The sequence below is a fragment of the Prinia subflava genome, chromosome 1, assembly GCF_021018805.1.
Source record: "Prinia subflava isolate CZ2003 ecotype Zambia chromosome 1, Cam_Psub_1.2, whole genome shotgun sequence".
Taxonomy (NCBI): Eukaryota; Metazoa; Chordata; class Aves; order Passeriformes; family Cisticolidae; genus Prinia; species Prinia subflava.
In genome coordinates, this window is record NC_086247.1 from 14,356,351 (window position 1) to 14,379,829 (window position 23,479).

A 23,479-nucleotide genomic window follows, 5' to 3' on the forward strand; every position below is an offset into this window, starting at 1 on the left:
CTTCTTGTAACTTTCCCAAGTCTTTCTCCCCAGGGCTGCTTTCAATCCATTCTCTGCCCAGCCTGTATTTATGCTTTGGATTGTCCCAACCCAGGTGCAGGCCCTTGCACTTGGCCTTGCTGAACTTCATGAGCATTGCAAGGGCCCACCTTTCCACCCTGACCTGGCCTCTCTGGATGGCATCCCTTCCCTCCAGAGTGTAAACAGCACCACACAGCTTGGTGTCTGTGGCAAACTAGCTGAGGGTGCACTGGATCCCACTGTCCATGTCGCTGACAAAGATGTCAAACAGTGCCAGTCCCAGTACTAACCTCTCAGGAATGACATTTGTCACTGGTCTCCAATTAGGACACCTACATTTAGCAAAGAAAAAAATGAGCAGTGGATGGCAAACAGTACACCCATAATATCTTCATTCTTGAATTACCCTTACAGAAGTCCTGTCTCCTCTGACAGCCATAGCTAGACATGTTTGATCTGGGGTTTTGAAAGGGAGGGAGGTTTTAAGACCTATTTACCAGGACCGTAGGGGTGTGTCTCACCAAAGTGACAGCTTGTCATGGTTTTATGTCAGTTCCAACCAGTGGAGGCAAGAGCATTACCAAATTGTGCAGACTAGCCCTGCACCTTGCCTGTCTCCTTTTAGCACTGAGATCTTTTCCATGGAACAAGCCTAGCATGGAAAATGTAAGTTTTCTGAGACCCATTTTATTCCTTTAAACAAGGTCATTAGAAACAGCAGATGCTGTTCATCACACCTGATGTGCTTTGGGGAAGTAAATTTCAATGCACTGTTTGAAGAAAGTGAGGGTAGCATTTATTAACTCAGCCGAATCTCTTCACCCAGTACAAGCTGAATTACCCAAGATGCCATAAATTTCAGGGAATGGGGAGATAAAGCACTGAAGTTATTGTGTTCCCATTGGATACTGCAACTGAAACTGTGTTTCATTATCCTCTCAGCCACACTCCACAACTTCCCCAGCAAACAGAATCACAGAACATGCTGAGTTGGAAGGGACCTACAAGGACTCCCACCAGGAGTCCAACTCCTGCCCCTGCACAGGACCATCCTCAAGAGTCACACCATGTGCCTGGGATCACTGTCCAAATGCTTCTTGAGCTCTGTCAGTCTTGATGCTGTGACCACCACCCTGGGGAGCCTGTTCCAGTGCCCAACAATCCTCTAGGTGAAGAACCCTTCTCTATTGTCCAACTGAAACCTTCCCTGACACAGCTTCAGGCCATTCCCTTGGGTCCTGTCCCTGGTCACCACACAGATCAGTGCCTGTCCCTCATCTTCCCCTTGTGAGGAAGCTGTAACTGCAATTAGGTCTCTCCTCAGTCTCCTCTTTTCCAGACTGAACAAACCAAGTGACCTCAGCCTCCTCATATGGCTTCCCCTCAAGGCCCTTCACCATTCTTATTGTTCTCCTTTGCATGCTCTCTATAAGCTTAATATCTTATATTGTGTCACCCAGAACTGCACACAATATTTAGTGAGGCTGTCCCAGTGCAGAGCAGAGCAGGACAATCCCCTCCCTTGGCCAGCTGGCAGTGCTGGGCCTGATGTCCCCAGGACAGGGTTGCCCTCCTGGCTGCCAGGGCACTGCTGGCTCTTGTTCATCTTTCCATTGACCAGGATCCCCAGGCCCCTTTCCACGCTGCTGTCCAGCCTCTCATTCCCCAGTCTTTTGTACATTCAGGGATGCCCCATCCCAGGTACAGAATCTGACACTCTCCCTTACTGAACTTCATTTTGTTTAGGAGTGCCCAGTCCTGAGTTGTCAAGGTCTCTCCCTGCCACTGAGGAAGTCAACAGCTCCTCCCAGTTTTGTATCATCTGCAGACTTGCTCACTGTCCCTTGCAGTCCTGTGCCCAAGGCATTTGGGAAGATCTTGAACTGCACAGAGCCCGAGATGGAGCCCTGCAGAGCCCCATGAGTGACAGGCTGCCAGTCTGATGTCACCTCATTCACTGGAACCCTTTGTGCCTGACCCATCAGCCAGTTGCTCACCCACCCCATGATGTTTATCCAGCTGTGTGCTGTCCAGAAGGATCCTCTGAAAGGCAGCATCAAAAGATTTACTGGAATCTAAAAAGATGACATCAACTGGCTTCCCTTAATCAACTAGGGGAGTTACCTTGATATCAAGATTTTCCTCTCATGAAGCCATGCTGGATGTGACTTATGACTGCATTGTCTTTCAGGGTTTTTTTAATATCTCTCAGAATAGTATTTTCCTTAACTTTGCCAGGCACTGAAGTGAGACTGACAGGCCTGTAGTTTCTGAGCTCCTTCTTCTTGCCCTTCTTGAAAATCAGGGCAATGTTGGCCAGCTTCCAATCAGCTGGGACCTCTCTGGATTCCAAAGACTGCTCAAAAATCAGCAAGAGAGATTCATCAAGAGTGATGTATTGTATTTCTAATTATAAGGGGAAGAAGGCAGAGTTTCCATCATATTTGTGTTTAACACCTTTTCCTGTAGAAAAAAAAATATTTCCAGGTACATTCACAATTTAGATTTAAACAATTTTCATTAGAAGTTTTAACATATATTGCTATAGAGTTATATAATTGTAAAATTTTACATTCCAAATTAGTTTATGGGTACTCTGTAAGGAAAAATATTCTGGTTTCAGTATTTAACTTCAAATCAATTTTCCTGGTTTTATCTGAAAGAAATAACTAGTGTGTATTAAAGGAAACGTATTCATTGGGTGGAAAAAAGGCTTTTTCAGGTACCACAATTTCATCTCCCCATTTTTGTATTACTAATCTATTATTTAGGATTTATCTTCCATCAGTAACACTCTCTGGTCTGTGTCACAACAACACTTTCTTCCCAAATTGGCTTATGTCCAAAATAAGATAAAATACACTTGTTTTGGGGGAGAAAGATTTGTTCTATTTAGATACAGACATATATCTGAGCATAGACATAAAAGCATCTCCTCTGACATTTAAAATGGGTTTTTCTTTGGTGTTATGGAAGACTAACTGAGGCACAAACAACTTTGTGACCTGGAGTTCTAAGGTCTTTCTCAATCAAAATGAACAAAAAGCAGTTATGGCAGCTAGGGAACTGAAGAGCAAGACCAGCATATCTTTACTTACAAAGTATATCTGTAGAATAGGAGGCATCAACATAGAAGAACTGTGCTGCACTGGTGAAAGGGAAAAAAGTTGAATGTAACAGAGTGTTCAGAGGAAAATTATATTCATGGAGATGAGTTTAGACTGACAGCTGAGAAAGACAGTTTTGGCAGACACATATTAGATAAATTAGAGTAGGATGAATCAAGTGTATATGGTATTTTTTAACTTTCATTCTTCACTTCCACTATTTTTGAAGGTCTCTCTGCAGAGAGACCTTGAAACTATTTTTCAGTTAAGCATAATTTTCCCTTACACAATATTTACAATCTCCACTCCAGATGAACAAGGCTTCCACCAGGCTTACACAAATAGTTTTTGGAAGGCTGAAGAAAACCTCATATATGGGAATGTCAGAAATTATGTCCTTCCTGCTAGGCTGAGTGCTGGACTTTCATCTAACACAGATAATACATACTTACCATGGCAAAATAACAGAATTTGCCTGGTGTCAGTGAGGAGGCAAGATCTTGCTCTTACCCTGTGGTCATATCTAGAATAAAATCCTAAGAATGTCTTAATTTCTAAGTAAGAGTTCTGAAATTTGGGAAGCAGAAATGTGTTCACTGTGACAGGTGTTTGCTGCACTTGTCACCTTCCTCATGTCCCCAAACATCCACAGGTCTCCTGTGCAAACACTGTTGCTCAATTCCTGCATGCACTTTTTCTTAAACCTGATAGCACAGAAAACGTTCCTGTGCAGCTCTTGAGAAAGACAAGGCTACAATAGCTGGAAATCATTACAATTCTGAGAGGTTAAAGGCAAACCTTCCCTGAAATGTAATAACATGTTTTACTTGGACTGAGAACAGAAACAGAAATAGAGCCATATGCCAATTTGTGTATCATTAGGCCCATTTAATTGAATTAATTTAGAGATAGATATATGACAGGATGCTGCACATCCAGCTGTTGAGGACAGAGCTGCTGGGTGCCGAGCTGCAGCAGCACAGCTCTCCTCCTGCCCACCTGACACTGCCCAGCTCTGCTGGCAGCTCCAGGCCTGCTGGACTCACCATCCTTGTTCCTTGCCTGGGCTGAAATTGTCTCCCACTAAATTTACAGACATGTCCAGCTGTCCACACCAAGGTCACCAGGATTTCAGCCTCCAGCTATCCTGTGCTGCCTTCTGCACTCAAATGCACTCTTCCTGAGCCCCAGTTCCCCGTGCTTACTTTTCAGATGTCTGAAATTAATTTGTGTTTTCCTGAAGCCATTAATCTAAATTGCTGCATGTTCTTACAGCCCAGCGAGGTTGGGAAGATGGCTGTATCCTTTGTGAGACTGCTCACTGCTTAGCACTGGGAGGGACACACCAGGCCCTGTCCATTCCTTCCCACGTACCAGCTATTGCAGTTTCCCCTGCTGAGCTGTTCCAACTCCACTCACAATTTTTTTCACGTTCCTGGGCACAGCCAGCTCACAGAGATGCAGCACTATGAAAATTAAATCGAATTTAATAGCTAACTAAATATCACCATGGGCATTTTCTGATTGCATTGCAGTGGGAGGGGGACAGCTGCTGCCATGTGCCATGTGATCTCCTGTGCTGGAATGCAGCAACAACTCTTTGAACAGATATCAATGACAGATCTAAAACTTGGCTTTACACAGCCTACATGTCATAGACCTCTTTCTCTTTAGATTAATGCAAGAGTGGATAAAGTTCTCCATCTTGATCTTGCTGATCCTCTCTTTGGATGTGGTAAAGGAGTGGGTAGATTTTTTTTAGAGTACTACAAGCTTTTAGAGGTATTGAATGCCTAGGTGGTTTCTGCTTTTAGATGTCTGCAATATCTTCAATTTTTCTTCTCTCCTGCTATGAAGAATTTTGGGGCTTTTTTTTACAAATGACTTATCTCTTTTGCTGTTATAATGTCCATATAGTCTCTTGTTTTTTCAATGTCTCTAATGAATATAGATACAGCCTGCAAATAAACCAATATCTGCAAGAGCTCTATACATTAGGCACAGGAGCCCCAGGACGAAACAGAGAAAGCACTTTAAATAATGAGAAAGTTGTAAAAATTAATGTTTTTCATTTGCTCATTTGAGCAGATTATCTGGAAAATTCCATTCTGCATCAGTAAGGAGATGAGATGTAAAGAACTGTCTTTTGTTAACAGATGGACTTGATGATCTGAAAGGTCTTTTCCAACCTAAATTACTCTTTGCCTCTGCAAACTCTCATATCTAAGATAGGATCATAAAACTAAAGAGCAACTGACCTGTTACAGATTGGTTGCACAGGATGATAAAGTTTTGAATGTTCAAAGACAAAGATCCCAGTCCAATACATTTCCTATAATGCTACACAGTAGAAATAAAAAATTCAGATGATATAGAGCCTTGAACATTATATATTACAGCACTGGCTGATCTCTTATTTGTGAACATAGAGCACACAGGGATTTTAATGTTCTCCTAAGACTAAACACCAGCTGCAAGTGTGGACCCTTCCCACGGAGATCCTGACTGTTGCCTAATGCAGGAGGTAAGAGAGTTAGGGCATCTGTCTCTTGGTCTCATCACTGCTGTCTCAAAATAACTCATTGCTTCCACTCCATAACTCAAATCTCTCCTTCCTGCACTTCTTCATATTTAATCTTACTCTTCAGCAAAAGGCGTTAAGTGAAAAATGTAAGCCACAAAGCTCAGAGTTTATCTGAACCTCTGCAAAAATAGAAATGGGTGAGGTCAAGAATATGGAATCATTAAGGTTGGAAAAGACCTCCAGGATCATTGAGTCCAACCTTAGATTAAATACCATGATGTCAGTTGAACCATTGTGGTGATCCCTGGTGGCACCACAGACGAAGTTATGCTCCTGTGGAGGGTCTGCAGCCTGTGAGCCACCTTCAAAGCAGTTGTATTCTCCCCCTGGGAAGTGTCTCTATGACACCTCCCTGCCTGTCATGGTGAGCAGGAAACTGCACAGTCCCGTGAGCTTTGGTCCTATGGTGATTCCTTGTTCCTGATTTGTTGTCACCCCAGTTCCTGGTTTTTACCCTCCCTCATCGCTGCAGTTTGGATCCCTTCCCTGATTGGTTATTTCCTCAATTCCTTCCCTCACTGGCCCAAGTTGTTAACCTCGCCTCCTTAATCTTCTATAAAACTCAGATGCCTTGAGATGTCAGGGTCTTTTGGTCGCTGGTTCCTGGGAAATAAAGAAGCTGCTGTGACCAGAAGATCAGATCCTGTTCCTCCTGCGTTGTCTGAGGAGGCACTGCTGCTCACCTGCCTTAGCAGCTGTCACAACTGAGCCAAATCACCAGGGAGTGCCTGTGCACAGGACAAGGGCAGCTTCTTTCTGGAGAGGCTTCCCCTGGGAAGGTTGTGGCACCCTCAAGAGCAGTGGATTGCCACACACCATAGCACTGAATGTCACACCCAGCTGGTTTTGAACACTTCCAGCTGTACTGACTCCACCACCTCCTGCGCAGCTCGTTCCAATACCTGACAGCTTTTTCAGTGAAGGAATTCTTCCTGATGTAAAGGACAAGAGCAAAAAGGATGGCACTGGGCTATGTGAGGAGCTACCAGGATGATCTTTGACTTGAAAATCTAAACAATTCCAAACTGGTTTTGCCAGTAAATAAGATATGAGGTCAGCCTGAAAAATCTTCATGTATATCCTTACCAGTGCATCCTCACCAGAGAATTTTCCCCTGAAAGTCCTCTTTAATGGTGTCTCTAGTTCAGGCTTCTCATGGCCATGTCAGCTGTTCTCAGATGAGTCCAACTTCCCTTTACTTTGCTTAGACTAAACTGCATATGTTCTGTTATTTTTCCTGTTTCTTGGCCTTTAAGAGAAAGGTTTTGCACTTTGCTTCTTCATCCCTTCTTTTCTGCTAGGATTTTTCCATGGCCTCAGTGTTGTCTCACACAAGCAATCTTAGAAGCCCTCCTATTTTCCTGTACTTGCGTCTTGCCCACTGTTCTATAGTGCTTGCACTATAGATTATTGCAATATATATATAATATATAGATTATTGCAATATAGATTATCCAGGTTAAGACTCTCCATTTTTTGTGTCAATCTTTCCAACCTAAATCTGGAGACAGTGACCTGTTAGGAAACTGATTCCATGTTCCTGAGCCTGCACGTTTTAGCTCACTGGATTTTTTCAGTCTAGGGTATTTAGAGTTTCCCAGATAATGCTGGTGCTCAAACAAACAAACAAACAAACAAACAAACAAAACTAAACTAAACTAAACTAAACTAAACTAAACTAAACTAAACTGAACTGAACTAAACTCTCTGTAGACTGGATGCCATAGAAAAACTCTACTGATGTTTTTATTCCAGTTTTGGGCACAACTCTACTAGTGTTCACACTATGAATGCTTTGCTGTTATATTAATAGTGTAATACAGAAAATGTACTTTTGAGTATAAATCTGGCTTACGGTATTTATAGATACAAAACCTTCATAATCTCACCAGTACTCAACTTGAACAGACTCAGATTTTCCCAAGTGTCACACTGGACATTCAGGGCCTGTGTATGGTCTTGTGGCTCTAGTTTTTGCACAACTAGCTCAAATACTCCGTTTGCCAAACAGTACCCTAATGTGCAAAGAGAAGCTTAATGGCTGCACTGCAGTGGAACAGACGAGGCCATGCATTTGCAATGCTTTTTATTTAGGAAATGGCTCAACATAATGAAGTGTTCAGATTCTGGCCATGACTCCAGTTTCCTGTGTGGTTCTGTCCTCAACTTGGATCTCAGAAACCCATTTTTGTTTTCTGTCTTTTACAAAGATTGTTTTAGGACAGCAGTGCTTTCAGGAGCAAATTTTCTTATGTTTGTGGGTGCATAGGACACAGGGAATTGCACAAGCACCACCTACACATTTCATAAAATTGCCGATTATTTACCCACAATTGAAAAGATACACTTTACCTTTCTCCTTTCTCTTTTACACTTCTCACTCTCACATACATTTTACATATGTATGTCCTTTCAGTGTGGATATTTTGCATTATGTCTTGCTGAAGTTTCACAAAATGAAAAGCATCTGTCCCCACATGGCAGACAGGTTTCTGCTCTTACAGGGTGCTCAGCTACAGGGACAGCAGTCAGGCAACACTCATCACTTTTCTGGCTTTCTGTATAGGAGACCTCTTGTCTGAAAGTCAGGCTCTTCTCTTGCCCTCTCCAAGCCTGCAGGGACTGGGGAGATTTCCTTTCTGGTGCTGAAACCTCCCTTCCCAGACATTGTATGATGAGAGTTGTGCACTTGAGTCTACAGCACAAAAAAAACCCCAACATGCAGACCTGAGATAAATCTGAGTTATTAATTGAAGCTCATGGCAGCCATAGGAAGCAAGAGGTTATTAGCTTAACTGAAGGATGGGGAAATTGAGGCAGCCTCCTAAGGTCACGCTGTGGAACAGTTTGATGAATAATCTAGTATCCCAGACCTGAGCTCTCATTTCCAGACCACTTCTGCATCCTAAGATATGTAATAGAGCAGCATTAGAATTTTGGTGTAGAATTTTATTAATAATCAGTAGTCAAAAATATGGCACATCTAGCAATAACAGCTGGAGGAAATTTAAAAATTTCCTTTTTAATGTATTTCCTTCTGTTCCACAGTATTTGAGATTAATTAAAAGAGACCCCTGAGCAGTACAGAACAGCAAAAACCTCAATCAGTCATAGCTGAGGATATGCTAAAACTTGATGTGCTAAACATTCAGGCATGGCTTTTGGTTTAGGTTGAGAGTGTATTCTGCTTTTTGTTGGCCCAGTTTAAAAAGACACATTTTCTGGCAAATCAACTGAGTCACCTGAGGGCTCTCAAATCCAATCCAAGAGTGAGTGATTTCTTCAAGATTTGCTGTCTTGTTATTTTTTAATTCCATATCAAATAATTTATATGGAGCTTTACTTATGTTGTAATTCACTGATGCAATTAATTTCAAAGGATTTTGGCAAAATAAACCTCTAGTGAAAAATATTTTTATTTAATAGCTAACATAAGAAAGCCAATAGTATTGCTATGAATCGTGAGTTCATTTTAGAGCTCTGCTGAAAATAATATTATTTTAGGTTGCAGGCCCATGGGGCAGATTGTCTGCTGTGGGACTATACAAAGACTATATAAAGACAATTGGTCAGGAAAATGCAGCATCTCCTTTATCATGCTTAGCTCTGATTTGCAACTGATTCAGAGCTATATCCTACCCTGAGGACCTCTAAACGAGCAAACTTTCAGGTGGATCATCAGCTTGCAGGCAGGCTGGCCTTCCTCTTGTAATTTGTGATCCAAGCTGAACAAGCTCCTCTAAAAAACCTTGCCCTTCTCTCCATCCAGCCCTCTCACTACTCAGCCGTCAGAGCCATCCCTCTTTCACAGAATCAGTGTGTCCAGAGAAGTCTGCAGAGGTGTGGTGCTGAGAGTGCACTTGCTTTGGGAGGTCTGTGACCAGACCTGGCCTGTGCCTCAGGAGGCAGCAGCAACACAGCCTCTCATGAAACTCTTGGAGATGGACACAGGTGCCCTCTCTCCCTGATAGCCTTTAGCCTCCAGGCAATGTTCACACAGTTATGATGCTGTGGTTCACAGAGCTGTTGAACAAGGAGCTTCTGTATCAGAAGGCTGTACATGCAGATCATCCCAGCAGCTCATACCTGCACCTCCATGCTGATCCTTCACAATTAGGGAAGATATGGCAGCTTCCTTGGAGTGGTAAAAGAGACAGAAATGTAGGAGGAAAGTTTGAAACCTGTATCACTATGCCAAACATATGGAGATATGGAGAAAATAGCTGAAGTGATGGCTGGATTCCAAATTCCTCCTGATTTCAAGTGAGATCCAGGCACACATTTCACACAAATGTGGATCTGTGACAGAACTAAGTAGCACTTCCAAAACTTATGAGATTTATCTGTTCTGAATGCTAAGACTACATAAAGTAATTCTTTGTACTCATTAATTCGTGTGCACTCATTACTCTCAGAGACTTTAAGGAAGTATATGACGCTGATCCAACAAATAAATGTCTATGATGCTGCTGAAATGATACAGGTGAAAATAAAAATAATAATGCATTTTCACCTCTACAGGTGAAAATGCATTATTTGGACAAGTGTTGATGAGACAGCTAAGGGAGCTTTCTGCCAGCATCCAAGACCCAAAACAGGAGCACAGTGACAGGATGGCAGCAAACTCAAAGAGTAGCACAATCAGTACCTCTTCCAGCCCTGTGTGTACCTGCCCTAATCACATCTTATCAGGAGTAATCTTTCACAAGTTGCCCCTTTGGAAGTCTGCCTACAGAAGCAGTTCAGTGCCATGATATATATATTTATCCCCTCTATATACACCTACATACATTACCAATTGCACATCAGTTATAGTTTTGTACAGCTCAAATCAGTAATCTCACTCCATTGCATTATGTTCTCTCTCCAAGCCATAACGCTGCCAAAAGTCTAAAAATCACAGGTTTTAGTTTTCTCATATTTTTAGATATATAATGCCAGACAGATACTTCACACATGTACACCTAAAAGAGGAAATACAGGACCACAAACATTTTAAATAGACAACTAACACAGGAGAACATTTACTCTGGAGATCAATATAGCTTTCGATAGGAGAGTGATGTCCACCCCCAAAGAGACACGACAGAAGCTGAAAAGCTGAAGTACCACAACATATGTGAGCAGTAAATATTCAGAATTAATGGTATTTGTATTTTTTTCTGGGTGATACTTGGTTTTCCTGGGAAAAGGCACTCCACTGTGGATTGAACCCAGTTTGCAATTTCAGAACGCTTTCCTTACATTACAAATTCTAGGTTAATTAAAGAAGACTAGGGTGACATGTGATTCTATAATTAAGTAGGCATTACACTTATGTCAGCAGAAGTGTGCAGCTCTGCATTCCACAGATCAAAGAGGAAGATGGTGAGCTACATTTTCTCCTTCCTGGCAGCAGGAACTGGTGGAACAATTTTTGGTAACAGACCCCAGTAGGGTTGAATGGTGCTGAGCTGCATTAGGAGGAGACTCCAGACCAGCAAAAACAAGCCTTGCTGGTCTCCAGCACAGCATGGGGCAAGGCTATCCTCTGGTAGAGACATGTCCTTGAGGTGCAGAAATTACATTTTTAATAACATAATCTCAACACAGTAAGATCCTGATCAAAATTCAGATGAAATTACACATTGCCACTGACTTCTGAAAATTAGGAAGTTTTAAAAATCTTGCCATATTCTCCAAAATTAATTTTTTAAATGTGCTTTATTTAATAACAGTATCTACAGCCTGTCAGAGGATTCAAAAATGTCTGTCCACAGTTTTGGTGACAGTTTACTCTTAAATTATAAGGCGAAAATCACTTCTCTGTGGCTAAGGTGTTCTCCTAGCAATGAGACTGAGAAGCCCTTCTCAGCTGTCGGGCTCCCAACAGTCCCACTGACCTCTGGAGGGTCAGAGGAAGACCCCTCATTATGAGCTATGAGTCACTCAATTACTGACATTGAACTGTTTTCCATTTATGCATAATTCTCTAGGCATAATTTAAATTTGATAGAAAAGGAGAAGATGTCCCATTTCTATCTCAGTTCCTCTGGTTATACAGTTCCCCAAATATATTAGGCCTCTTAAAGATTAGCTTAAAACAGAGATTAATAGTTTCTGGAGAAAGAAAGCCTCTTTCCTCCAGATGATATAACCAGTACCTCTAGTGGTTAAATCATTCCTTCTTTCCCAGCTGCACCAATCCATTTCCAAGATCAGCCTGACCCACAAACATAACAGATGAACTAAAAGAAAGGAAGGGTTTTTTTCTAGCTATTTGAATTTTGCACACACTATTGTTCATGGAAGTTCAAGTGAACTCAAGTGATCACTTAAATCCCAAAGCACAGAAGGTGCAGACATAACTAATAATGAGAACTAACTACATTGCAATACCAAACCCGACTGGTTTATAGATCTGAAACAGCCTGCACTGTAACAGAGCACCATTTCTTGAATGCAGCTTTATTATCTGAGATGATAAAAAAGGCCAGAAGAGAAGACAGGGGATCCATGGGAGTTGTGCTTCACCCTGGAGTAAGTCGTCTATGTTTGGCCAACACATTGATATCTCTCTCGTTTCAGTGAATGATCAGGAGTTACTTTTTTGCACTCCTTCACAATCCATTTCTCACTGCTGAAGACAAAATCCCATTTCTTATTTTCTACATAACTTCTCACCATCTTCCATTAAAATAATTGAGAAAAGAAATCATAGGGGTGGTAAGATGCATAGCCAAAATTACTCATCTTTGAAGTGTGCTATGAATTAGTTTTTCTTGTAGCTCATTTGAGCCCTATGACTCTTTCAGCAGCCAAATGTGCCCAGCAGTTAAAAAATCAATAGACTCCTATTGAGGAGTAAGTGTCTTCCCATCTCCTGTGTTGATTTGTTCTGTAACCTCTGACAGGACCAAGGTTCCTCTTTGGCTCCCACTTTGATTGTGAAATTGTGTGCAATAACAGCCCAAAGAGTGCAGTCTCCTCTCGCCTGAGCAACAGCAGCAGTAGGTGAGAGACATTTGCCTCCTCTGGCCATCCTGCCCTTGCCCACCTTGATTTTTCTGGAGAGCCTGTGAGACACTCAGGTCAGCATCAAGCAGGCAAGGGAGAGAGCTCTGGTGCATGTCTTGCAGTGCCACCCCTTTCTCGTGCCAAGCCCTAGTGAAACTATGAGCTGAACAGGCATTTGCCAGCACAAAACTTGCTACAGAGCTAACCAGGACCTATGCTGATATTACCACTGCAAGTTAGAGCCAAATCTGTGAGTATATGGGTAATTGCAAGCTTTGCTGGCTTTATCATCACAGTATTTCTGAGAACTGTGACAGCTGTGTTAAAAAATGGGATCATTTACATGGATCCCTATGCAAGATCATAAACCAGATTTCTTCCAGGCTTAATACTCTTTATAATCTCTAGCAGTTAGCACCCATACTGCTTGGGTTTCAAGAGAGCTAATTTGTCACCCTTATGGCTTCCACCAGCAGTAGGGCAAGAGTAGCAGTTTTAATTAAAAGTTTATATGCAAACACACCTCACAATTTCTGTGTGACAAATGGTTCTTCTCACCCTGCGGTTTCCCTGCCTCTGGTCAGGACAAAATTTTTGCCTTTGCAAAGTTGCACATTTTTGTCAAAACACAGGAAGACTGCAGTGATTCTCACACATTTATCTTGGACTTTTGTATGAGAGGTAAATTTCTTTCTGTGATCCTTACTATTTTATTTGTTTAGGGCTTCATTCCACAGATTATACTGTCTGGAATTCTATATCTTCACATCACCAGTATTCCTGCTTTAAAACAAAGACTATTATCTTCTGCATCAATACCCAGTACACAGATATCCCAACATCATTAAACTAGAAAAAAATAAATCTTTGAAGTACTTTCTTTCTAAGTAATTTTACAGTAATTTAAGTAATTTTTTAAACAATTTTACAATGTTACCACACATAGGGAAATCAAATGCCCAAAGGTATATTTGTACAAGGTATGTCAATGGTCAAAAAATGTGAGGAAATTATACAAATAACTATATCTAATTTAAATGGTCTGTGTGTGTTGTCTGAGTGGCTATTTATTTCTTTTTTTTTTTTTCTTCATATTAGCTTCTATTTCTGATTCTTCCCTTTCCATGAAGCCCACTAAGAGTAACTCATCTCTTTTCATACTTGGTGGCTACCTAAATCAGGCAGTTACTATGACTGCTGATGTAAATTCTTTTCATGAGCTGAAAGAAAGGTTTGGAGAGATTTTTTTCAAAATCAGCATATTCCAGTAGATCAGTCCAATACCCTCTGTGCTTTTTGACATTCTGTTCAATGGAAATTCATTACCAAATAGTCTTGGATCAGTACAGATGAAGTCTAATTAGCACAGTCTTTTGCATTCAGGAGCAGTGCTTCACATACTTGCAGACACTGGTCTGGTTATTTCAATGCAAAATTATTTAACTGCAGGCAGCTGTGACATCCAAAACCTGCATGCACAACCCTCTGCAGGTCTGCATTTGCATTGATTAAAAGATCCCACATCAACATACACAAGCTAGTGTTTGCACAGTGTTTGAATTTTTGATCTCTGCATCTGCCCCTGTATGTATACCAACATATCCCAAAAATAGAGTTACAGATTTGTTGCATTTCTCACTGTAGTGAGTGAAATTTAAGCCCATATGTGCAGTCCTTTTCTGTTCCTCTTAGAAAGAGAAAGAAATATTATATTTACCTTTCTTGGCACATCAAAATCAGCAAAAAGGAACAAAATATGTTTTCAAGAAAATGTTAACCTATTCTTAACTCTCAGCAGACATTCAAAGTTCAGAACTTCTTGGTATGGCAAAGAACTCCCAATGTGAATCTCTCCTGATAGTTGTTAAGACCCCTCTTCCCCCCCACTCTTCCAAACTGTATCAAATTTTCTATTGTCTTATTTTCCAATTCGCCTGTTGTTCACCTCTAACAGTCTTGTTGCATAAGTTGTTTTTTGCCCACGTGACAGTGATGAATGAGATTATAATTGTTAGATGTTTCCTAAATGGTTTCTTTTATCATCTCTGCCAGTACTTTTTTTCTAAGTTTTTCTGTTGCCTTTGACTTAATTTGTACATGTGATCAAATTACTTCAGTGTTTAGCAAGCTCTTCACCCTCTTAATTGTTGCGTGCTCTGTTTGAAAATACAAACATTCTGAACAACCTTCTTGCTTTCCACAAGTGTTACTCCATTTGCAGCATATAAACACATGCACTGAATGAGTAGCAGTTTCATTAATCCTGGCAAGGAAGCTTTTTCCCTCTGCACCCACATTCTTCTTCTCAATAGTCTATTAAACAATTATGTTGGCCCAGTTGTCACTGGTGACCTTAAAGTTTACTTAGACTGAAGAAAATAATAATTTTCCTGATCTGTTCATTGCTAATTTATCACCAAGGCTTAAACCAAAAATCTTAAAATGAAAAAAAGTACATTATTTTAATGGCTTAAAAATACATGTAGAGTTCATGAAACATGTAGAATGCACCAATCACCTCAGGTAGCTGGATGAACCTGGGAAAACAGAAATAACAGAGGAACCAGTTATCATATTAATAACATTTCTCTGTATATAAGGAATGCTGACACCATTTAACACAGAAGCAAAAGTGAAAAGACAGAGAATTAGACACTGCCCTTTGTCAAATGCACACAGGTCATTAATCCTAAAATACTCATGTGGTATTTACGAAATATTTAGCCAAAAGTCCAGCTATTGTGTTGCCTGCCTGCTTTTGTTATTCTTGGAAGGATGCACCATTATGTCATAAGGAAAAAGACACATAGTTTTGGGATTTGTCCATGGAAAGAGAGGAAAGCAAAAAGATATTACAAAAGGGCCACCACAGGCTGCAGCTGTTTGCACTGCCAGATTTAAAGACCCAGATCCAAAAGCACCTGTCAGGAATAAAAGCCACAAACAAGTGTAGTTTTGCCAGCAAGAAAGTTAACAGGCTTCAACTTACACTACAGAATGCTCCCAGAAGATTCTTTCTCCTGTGGTTTGATGCAACCATGGTGCTTTATGCAATGATATAATGCAATAATGTTACAGTTGTCTCCTGTTTTGATGCCAGTGCTTTGTTTAGGAGTGGAACATGACTAGAAGTTGACATACAGAGAATGAAGAGGCCCAAATTTGCTGCATGAGGTGATGAAGGACCTCAGCCAGGAAGAGAATAGAGCCCTCCAGCTCCACAGCTGGTTGAGAGCCACACATTGCAGAGCTTAGTCCTGGCAAAGGCTGTGTGTGCCCTTGAATAACCTGTCTTAGAAAGTCTAGACAAACAGCTAGATCATTCCAAGACACTTGCTGAAGTCAGTTCTAGTAACTGAGAGCCTCAAGGGGTCATTGTCCCATTTCTTATTTATTCTTGTTTGCAACTTCTCTTCATTCTTGTTTTCATTTCAGAGCCATTTTTTGCTGAAATGTATAGATGGGCAGAAAGATGCAAAAGAGACAAATGTGAGATGAGAAGTACCAAACACTTCCTGCTGGTCTCTCTGTTATAATGTATGTGGGTGCTTAGCTTCAAAATTGTTGTTGAATTCTTAGTATTTCCTTTTTGCTGTGCTGAACTCTCTTTTATACAACTGGCTGATAAAGAGGTGTTCTCCCCAAAACTAACAGGAGACAGTAGATTTGCAGCATTTTGAAGTTGCCATATCTCAGGATGCTGTCACATATTTCCTTCTAGCAACAGAGACACTATTATACCACAGTCAATCAGTTTTTCCATTTTCAAAGAGGAATAGTACAAAACTGGTAGGGCTGAGTGATGGCGTCATGTAAATGTGAGTTTGTGTCAGGAATTACTTTTTCTCAAGTGAAAAGGACAGAGGGCAAAAAGCCATTATTTATTCTATGTATCAAAGAGTAAGGAGTCATCTCTAGCAGACTGAGCTGCAATTAGATTTGGTGTTTGCATGCCTTAGTTGTCAATGGAAGAAGCACAGAGGTCTGGTCCTGCAGGCCCAAATCATGGGAATAAATCCTGCCAGAAGCAGCTTTGGTGCTGGTGGAGCTATCTTGCAGAGGCCCAGTGGAAGTGCTTCATTGTGGAGTCCCTACCCCTCAGGAGCAGTCATGCTTTGATTGCATTTAGCTCCACTCACAGATTGTCAGCCTGAAAGAGATCAGTGCTATATAAGCATCAAGGACAACAGCTATCTGCTATTACAATGTACATATAATCAATTATTTTTATATGAAAATTTGACCTATGTCCACTCTAATGGGGAAATTTAGATTCACATGTCATTTGAAACTCTGTCATAATATATTTACCTCTTGCAAATGATTAGCATATCTTGGAAATATTTTTCTAAAGCTGTTTCTTGCACATGCCTCTAAGCCTAATAAAGTTCTGTGTTGTTGTTAAGTGTGCATTGCTGTCTGCTTAACTGTGAAAAACAGAAATGAAAAGCAGAGAAGAGGTCTTTGCCAAAAGCTTTCACTCAAGTAGTAAAAAATCAGCAAGCAATCAACACAGGTCCTCATGTTCCCATTCAGAAAACAGAGTTTTGCATATAAGTGGTTATTTAACATGCTGAATAAATCAATCCTCTCAATATATTTCATCTAATTACCAAGGTTCAATATACCTTATGTGAACTACCTGTTTCCTCACATCAGGTTTTTAAAGAGCTGAGCAATGTTCGCAGTGAAAACACTGTAAAATATCAGTGGGAAAAGCCCATCTCCACTGTCCACACGTTTTAGCATCTGTTCCTTAGATCAGAGCTGAGATAATGTGAGCCCCACTTCTGCCTTCCTTCACCCTGGGCCCAGGATGCTGTCAGGGATATCTTCCACCCACATAAGTCAGTTTGAACTGTTTGGTGCTTACTTCACATTAAAGTGAAGCTGTGTGGTGTCAGGGGATTCCAGCAAACTGCATTGAGGCACATCATCTATACTACACTTTCAAAATCTGCATTCAAATAAATTTGAGAAGTTGACCTTGTTTCTTAGATGGCTCCAAAATCTGCAAGTGCTGAAAGTGGCAGAGAATTTCTAAAGGGCGAGATTGACATCCTGATCTGTGGAATCGTGTCCTGTCCAAGCAAATGAGGGACTATCAAGAGCAGTACAGCTGGGAGGAGGCCCTGGGGTACTAGATGTATTTGGGGCAAACTGTCTTCAGTCATTTCTATCTAATTTCTTTATGGAGAAGTTCTGGAGCTATTGCTGTACATCTCCTTTCCACAGAGGGACATGATCTCAGCCGTACCACACTCGTACTGTTCCAGAAATGCTAACAAGGAAGCATGAAAATAGGGTATCAACCACAATATCCATTGTCTTTCATAACTCCCTCTACTTCTTCTCTGCCACCAACCCAACATTCCTGCATGTCTCTGCAATGGTCTGGTGCTCTTTCAGCGACTCTTTCTCTCTAAAAAATGTTTACACATCATAAACGTACCATGTGGTGTTAAGAATATGTTCTCTAGTGTATTTTATCTAAAGCACTTTATCATCTCTACACATGGACAAAATTAGGCATCATCCTGGGCAAATAAAGGTTTTATGGTAACATAACATCAGCTGAGGAAATGTCAGGGCAGGACTGCAGCACTGCTTCTGTGTAGAGGGCTCAGAGCTGTGGGGTGAACTGCCAGCATGCCCAGTCCTACACACAGGCACAGGCAAGCCTTGTGGACACAGGCAATGAAGCTTTTAACATTCTGAGAGAGGTCTGTGCACAGAATTTGATTTGCCTTCTCAAAAGCACGGGATGGATGTTGGCAGCCAGTAGTACAGACAGGATGGTGACTTGGTGCATATAGCAGTCACATCTCTCAAAGGCAGAGCTTTCAGGACTGAAAAGAGCCCAGATGGGCTGAGGGAACCCTCTGAGGAGAGAGGAAGAGCAAGAGGGGATGCTTCCACTGGGACAGGTATTGAATGTGGTCTTGATGATGTAGAAGTATTAAACGTATTCAAACACAACAGCACTTGGCAAAAGATGTACAGAGAAGTTCTAAGGAAGTATGATCAAAGTAGGAGGGTTTTTTCCTATACATAAAGTGGAAAACACTTTCCAGTTTATTTTAAGGTGAAATCTTCTGCAAATACTAAAGCTACATTACACTGTTAAGCATTTATAGAGATACTTCGAGGACTTTAATTGCAACATACAGAAGGAGATGCAATATTACTCTCACTGAGCAATACTCATCTAGTTTTCTTTGAAGCCAGTGGTAGACTACTACTGCCATCAGTCAGAAACAAATTGGGCCTTGAATATGTACCCATTTAAGTAAATTGCTTGTTAGCTTCTCCCATCAAATCTGCAGTTGAGCCTATCATTGCCAGCAGAGATAAAACCCACATTCATTTAGAGAGGAAACGGTTGCAGAATATGAATTGCTTTGTCTCCTCTGTTTCCTTCAGCTACTCCATAGAGGGAAAGACAGGCAAGGCAAGGCAAAACCAGCCATCACACAGCTCTGGTTGACATGAAGTCATGGTCTCTGGCAGCCCAGTGCTGCCATTGCTGGACATGAACCAAGATTACAGTGTCTCAGAGCAGGGGCTTGCAAGACTTACTCTGCCTAAATTTGTCTTGCCCTGCCTGGAGCTTTGTTTTTACTTAGTTTTCATATTTTCACTTACTTGGGGTTTTTTTCTGACACACAATCCAATTACTGGATCATTAGGTGCAGCTTTTTTTGACCACTACAGAAGTCCAGAGACCTGCCAGAGAATCTCTGAATTGTGGGATTATGTATGAATTCCAAGTGCCAGACTGCCTTGTCCTTGTTGTCCTCTCTGAGAAATAATGAGGAAGACAATAAGCAGTTTCTAACAGATTTTTTTGCTGTAGAATATAATATGTTCTTTCCTCAGCCTGTTTACAAAAATGAATATAAAATCTGTCCATTCCACAAACCTTTTAAAAAGTCCTGCATGCAGTAAAAGGGTTAATAACTCAGCTTCTCCTGTGCCTGTAGACATTAGTTTTTATGACTAAATGTTAAATTTTACATACATTTTATATGCACTGATTTTTATTTCTTAGCCAGTTCTGCATTTTTGAATCATCCTCAGATCCTTTAGCTACTTGAATCTAGGAATGAGAGTTAAAATGCTGCTTGGTATTAACATTGTTGGGTTTGGTTTTTTTTAATCAGCTGACGAGGCACAGCTAAAATATTCATTTTCAGGAAAGAAAGTTCAAACTAATCAACACCTGAAGTGATATGTATCTTGAAGAAATCAGCATAGACATTTAAAGAACTAAAAACTGTACAAAAGTAAATATATGAAGAATAACTTAAGAGTGAAACAAAGGCCTTTTCCTATACATGCATACTTCTTATATACTTTTTTTTAAAAAGCAAACTCTTCTCCCTAAAAGAAAAGTAAACGTGCAAACTCTAATATAAACATCACTCTCCCCTACACCCTTGCTGAAACAGTTCTTTAATTTCCAAACAATGCCAAAGTGTTCTGCTACCAAACTGGATCAAGAAGCTGGTGGAGCTTATCCATAATCTTGTTCTCAGAACCATTTATCGAACATATATTTCATCCACAGGCCCTACATCTTGAAGCACAGTTTATTATTCTGGGCTCACGGCAACACTCGGCGCTTTGGATTAAAAGCTGCTGACAGTTCATTTCCATTGCCTCTGCGTTCCTGGGTTCAAATCCAGCCGAGTCCTGGCAAGCCGACGACGCAGCGAGTGCACCTCCAGCTAAAGGCACGAGGAAAGGATTTTTATTAGCAGAGGATAGCCATCAAACTAAATTACACCATGACTCTTTTAGGACAGACAGATACATTTGGATGGAAACATAAAAGTGATTGCTGTAAAACTCATTAGAAAAATAGACACTTCTCATTGCATTTTCAAGTGATAGAGCATTCCTGCTAGCTACAGGGCAGCCAAAATAATCCCTCACTGGAGAACCAACCACTGCATGTATATTTATCAGATACCTAAATAATCTGAAAAGGAAGCAAAAAGAATTAGAATCAAAAAGTTAACAATCTGAAAGCAGAAACAGAGAATCAAATGCAAGTGTGTGAATTAACACAGTTCTAATGCTCTAAAGTGTTGGTCTCTGAACCAAGCTCAGCAAATCCCTTCAGCACATTTCCTAACTAAACACGTCACATGAGACCCATTGGGGTGTGACTGGAGAGAGCCATTTTAGTGTGGCAATGAATGGAGACACAGTACCAGCATCCTGCAGGACTGTACCCTTTATGCTCATTTTCTATGTCCTGGAGTGTAAGATTTAACTGCATTTACCTTCCAAATACACAGTAACTACTGGAAGAGAGACACAAGCATGTAGATCCAGAAGTCTGCTCCTCTACTTATATAATGGCTGCTGTAATTGAAATGTTTGTATAGCCCAGACTTACAGAGTTTAAGTTTAAATTATATATTTTTTGTTAAAAGTACTTCCAGGTCCCACATCAAATCATGAATCCTTTGAAAATTATTTCTTCAGCCTCTATGTAAGCTTTTTTTTTTCCTAAAGGGGTACCTTTTCCAAAATTCTCTATTTTCTTTTTTTTTTTTTTCTTATCAATACCTACCACACATTGCTTCTCATGCAAAGTCTTAAAGTAAAATTAAATGCCACAGAAAATGCTGCACATTTTCTAATGCTTATTGCATGCCTTTAATGTCTTAGTAAATTTATGTTGACTTAGGTGTGGGCAAGAGTTCTGTTGCAAGGATGAAAGTTGCCAACTAGTATGAGTGTCTCAGAAACTTCAGGGATGAGGTAGGAGATTTAGGAGACCTGGAGCAGAAATAAGTTCCAGTATTACCAGATGTTTTTTATAAATGCAAAATGAAACCATAATGTGATTTCAATATAGTCAACACCAATTTCCACTTTAACTCTGCTAAATCATCACTGGATGATGATAGGTGATCCTGATAATTCTAGCTGTCTGATGTTTTGCCATGAAGTTCTTGCTTTCAGTGGCTTATGTTTTGCCAAACATGACCAAATGGAGTACATTTTCTTTCTTTACTCTAGGTAGTTATGTTTTTGTTTTCATTCTAAGATTTTGAACAGCCAGTTCAGCTGTTTCTGAGAAGAACTGGGGAAAAGAGTCAATAACTCTGCAAGAGCCTGAAATAACATTTTATGTGTTCTTTATGTTTACACATAGCAATAGGGAATTACAACTTAGCAGAATCTGTGCTGTGCCCATGAAAAACCTCTGCTTTGGGCAAATGACAAGTTTCTAAAATATACATATTTTTAAATCCATATACTGTATATTTTCTATGCACATTTTCTATATATTAATTATATATATAAATACAATCCGTGTGTGTGTGTGTATATATATATATATATATATATATATATATCTCAGATTTAAAGGATGTTTGCTGAAAATATCACTGGGGATCTCATCTGCACTGAGCATGTTTCATCCACTCTAAAAAGACTTTAAAGTACCAGGTATACGAGCATCCACTGGGGAAAGATTCATAACTCTGGGTGAATTTTCACTTCAGCAATCACTCTTGACCAGAAAAAAACAAACAATTATACTGTGGAAAGGAGGAAAACTTTCCTAGGTCTAAGGAATCTGCTTCCCTGAGTCTCTCTGATGCTCCAGTGCACAGTGCACATCCTTGAGCATTCTTACCTGGATCCCACTTCTGTTGTCCTGACCTGCTGGATTTTGCCAGCCCACAGCACTCGTGGGAGATCTACAGAGGGGCCCTGCACAACTGCAAAAGCTGAGTTCATTGTTCCTCTGTTGTAAAGAGGGGACTCAGCACCACACGATTCCAACAGAAATCAGTCTATGTTGCTAAACTAACCCAACACCCCAAGTACACTACATGCTCCTCTGTAAAAATCAGAGTAAGATTCACCTCAAGAACCACAAACTGAACCCACAATTGATGATGTATGTTACTGCCTATGACCAATCTCAGCAATCCCCAGGGTGTCCTTCAAACCTTTGCTGGGCAGCTGGTCTATATAAGTGTTACCAGCTGCTTCTTGAATTCATCTAGTGGAAGCCTGGGCTGGGTAGCTAAATGTCTAATGACTATTCTTTGTGGATCTACTAAATGGAAATAGATGTGGTAAAAGAATTACCTTTAAGAAATTTTGTAAATGTTAGAAGACAACATTGTCTGTAAGACTGAGTATTCCAAGATAGGAAATATTAAAATTAGGGAGGTTCCTTATAAACTGTCACTTGGGAAAAGATGTGCTGGACTGGTGAGCTCTGTGTTATCCCCGTTGTCTTGAAGAATCTCCCTGCAAATGGGTTTGATGTGGAGGACATGGGCAATAACAATTACAACCTGAAAGCCTGTAACTGCATGAACACATGATAGTTGTCTGAACCAACCACCAGACAACAAATATGCAAAAAAAATCATTGGACATGGCTTCAAGGAGAACAGAGGAAACACATTTAATTTAGGTGTTTGGGAACACAGGAGTGAGTGATTCATCTCCTGTCCTTTTCAAGGAGTCATGGGATGGTTGAGGTTGGAAGTGACAGGTCAGAAGGAGGTCATCCGGTCCAAGCTCTCTACCCAAGCAAGGCCACCCAGAGATGGTTGCCTGGAACTGTGTCCAGATGATTTTAATGTCTCCAAGTTAGAGACTCTACCCTCCCTAGGCAACCTGTGTCAGTGCTTGGTTACCCTCATAGTGAAGAAGAGTTTCTCTTTGTTCCGAAGGGACCCTCTCATCTCTCAGTTTGTGCCCATTGCCTGCAGTCCTGTCACTGGGC